Source organism: Pseudonaja textilis, chromosome 2 (genome assembly GCF_049901715.1).
Source record: "Pseudonaja textilis isolate UNSWEBS1 chromosome 2, rPseTex1.2, whole genome shotgun sequence".
Taxonomy (NCBI): domain Eukaryota; kingdom Metazoa; phylum Chordata; class Lepidosauria; order Squamata; family Elapidae; genus Pseudonaja; species Pseudonaja textilis.
In genome coordinates, this window is record NC_141991.1 from 59872966 (window position 1) to 59876733 (window position 3768).

Here is a 3768-nt window from a genome sequence, read left to right on the forward strand (position 1 = left end):
CAATCTTCTTTTCCATCACTTGCACATTTGCAAATGTAGAGAGAGGCCTCTTCATCTTTGCAACTGATCCACTCTAAAGCAAGTAAGTGCCTATGGCCCCCTTCATGAACAGTGGGTTAAATGGATAAATATGGTGCATTAGGCTACAGGGAGTCAACTGCTTTTATGTTGTCTGCACTCGCTGCTCTGCTTTCCCTCAGAAACCCAGAAAGTAATTATGGCTGTGAAAGGAAAGATGCAATGGAGTTAACAAGTTCCTAAGAGGAAGGCAATAAAGTTGAAGGATAAGTGTTATGGAAAGTATATGAATTTTGTCAATTTCTGCATTGATCATGGAGACAAATACTTTTAGGAAAACCAATCTCAGCATACAACTCAAAATAGATTTTTTGAAAAGATTTTATTGACACCATTTTTCAAGGGATGTTTAATTACAGTAGTTGAGGCCAGGGTTAAAATTTCAAGACGATGAGTGAAACCTTGCCCCCTTTTTAGGTGCAGTCATCCCAACAATTAAAAAAAAAAAATGAGATTACACTTTTAAAATCTGTCATGATATACTGTATGAAGCTATTCATCGCGTTGTTTTTTCAGCATTAGGAATTGAATCACTGTCTCAGCTTCACATTAAAATATTATTTATTTAAAAAAAAGAATATTATTTATTCTAAGAAAATTAAATGTTCAAACTAAATTTGTCAGTCTGAAACCAGTAACCTGAAACAGGCCCAGGTTGTTTTTGCAATACTGAGATGAAACCCTAAGCTAAAAATTCCATCTCCCATTTTTCCCACAGAAAAGTCATGAGTCCTAGGACAAGTAGTGAGGTCCATCTTTTATCTGGGGTTCAGGGCTCAGGAAATTGAACTGTGGGGAACTGTGGGGACCCATCTTATCCTCCTTTGGGCTGCCAACACAGCTACTCATTGGCGATAACGGATCAAGGCAGCATCTGGGGGGCCCTAGAGAGAGAGAGCCCTCGCCTTGGAAGACATGGATCTCATTTATGAAGAGAGGAAAGTTCAGATCCAAAGCATAATATTTTTGCCTCTCATCTGATTTCAATTTCAACAGCTGCTTTAAGCCAGGTTGCTGCTTGCTGTTGTGTTTTGAGTAGTGTGGAGACAGCAGGGCGGCAGAGTAAGAGGCCTCGGCAAATGCTGGCAGGCAACTTCAACAGGCTGTGGTGGAAACTGATCGGCTATCCTCCCCACTCCCCAAAGAGAAACCATGCTGTTTTGCGTGATGCCCTCTCTTGACTTTACATTGCTCCATGTAGATATTTGCACTGGGATATATTGTGTACAAAGATGCTAAAGAGCAGACTTGACACTCCACGCCTGGCTTGATTTATCAAATGCGAGAAAATAGCCTGTTTTGACGCTCAGAATTTGGAGGCTGAGACAGAGCCAGGTCAAATCCCAGATGCATTTAGGCTGTGTCTAACTCAAGAGGTTTTGATCAGATCTCTGTCAAAAATCCAAAGTAGCAAAGTAGTATCCTGGTTTACCTCTTTTTCCCTCCTTCCATTCAATCATATCCAATTCTCAGGGATTACTTGGACAAGTCCCTGCAGTTTTCTTGGCAAAGTTTTTCAGAAATGGTTTGCCACTGCCTCCTTCTTGGAGCTGAGAGAATGACTAGCCTAGTCACTCAACTAATTTTGTGCCCAAGATGGGACTGGAATTCACGGTTTCCAGGTTTCTAGCCTGATGCCTTAACCACTACACCAATATGGCTCTCAAACAAGCAGATTCAAAAGCTTTACTGGATCAAAGCAGCAGTCACCTTTCTCCTTTCTACCCCCTGGCTGACAGTAACAGAACAAAATGGAGCAAAACAAAATGGCTCTATCCTGTGGCTCCATTCCAGTCAGACTTTTGTGATAGCTACAGCTTAGTTAGGGGCATGGCTTCCACAAGCAGACCAGTTATTCCAGGATCTTTTTTTTCTTCCTCTGAATATTTTTATTTTTCTCTCTTTCTTCTCCTTCTCCCCTTCCTCTTTTCTTTCTCCCCTCCTTCTTCATAGCATTATTCCTGTGCTATGGCAGGGTCTGTTTGTCAGCAAAGCTGTCTCCATTTGGGTCGGTCAAAATCAAACACAGCCATTTTTTCTAATGCAACTATTGCTAGATTTCTTGTTGCTGCTATTACATTCTGATCAAATGTGTATGGTCACTTCCTCTTGTCATTTTGATTTCCACTTTTTCAATATGTGATTATCACTGATCAGTGAAGGTCTTTCCAACTTTGCTTTGAAAAGAGTTATGCTGTCTTTTGTGAGTATATTTTTCCCCAACTTGGTTTTCATATCCTTTTTCATGTTCTTAATAAACTTTCTGCATTGCTAGAGCTGGTCCAATACATTTTGCTTCCTGAAATGATTCTTTGATGATGGTATTTGAACCTGAGACTAAACATTCACACAACTTCCTACTCTCCTCAGTAAAAAATAACCATAAATAACATTGTATTTTTTTCTTTGAACACATTCAAATTAGCTTGCTTTCAACTGATTGCTTGATTGCTTTCAACTGTAAAATTTACATCCGTTTTTTATAACCAATTCATAAAATTATTTTATGCTACCTGTATGACCGCTTCTGCCCAGGTTCACATGATATGTTAAGCCAAAACCAAGAGATTTCATCAAGTCCCTGAGTAGAACATTCTCTTGTAAAAGTTTTGCTGACTCTTGCAGAACTTGTGGTGTAAATGTATCAGTGTATTAATATTTATTCTGTGAAGTAACTGAGTAATTGCAAAAGAAAATATTATCATTTGTCTGTACTCACTGTCCCTCAGCTAACAAAGTTCACACATTGGGCTCTGTTTGAAATGATCCCCCCTCTAAGCCCCCTGATAAAGTTGGCCTATGAACTGAGAATGGAAAACTCATTTTGCTTCAAAGTACATAGTTCAACTTTTAATCTATTGTTTATCATGCTACCTGTTGTTGCAAAAACAGTTTTTAATATTTTAATGTTTGTGCATCTTCTCCTTTAACCAAGCAATCATTTTTAATTATTTCCATGTTATATCAATACACGCATTGTTGCATCCCACTCCCAACAAATATGAGTAATATCAACAATATTTGATAGTTGTTCCATAGGCTGAAATTATTCCATGTTGGAGGATTTTTAGGTGCAGTTCGCCATCTAGTGGAAAATAGTTCCAAGCAATTATTGTTCGGAGTAAAAGGAAAACTTGAGTGAAGTTGGATTATTGGTATACAGGGACACTTCAACTTATGACCATTCATTTAACACCTGTTTGAAATTTTAAAAAGGTGCTGAAAAAGTGTCTTCGTTCAGTCCTCAGACTTACAACCATTGCACATCCCAGGGTTACGTGACTATCGTTTGTAACCTTCCCAAGGGATGTCTGACAAGCAAAGTCAATGGGGAAGCCAGGTTCACTTAACAATCATGTGGTTCACCTGATCACAGCAAAAAGGTCATAAAATTGGGTCCAATTCACTTAATGAGTAAATTGCTTAGCAACAGGCGTTCCAGTCCCAATTATGGTCATAAATTGAGACTACCTGTAGGCCCATTAGTTTTGTAAATGGTTTGTCACTACATTTTTTGGGGGGGATGGTTTTGAGTTCCCAGACAAGCCTACAGCCCTAGAATTCCTCATTAGTCTCCTATCAAAATGCCACCGGGCCCTGCTTGGTTTCAGAATTCCAATAAGGTCAATCAACTGTTACCACCTTCTGAGTTCGCACCTCCCAAGTTAGCACACAAATCTAATTTTAAAA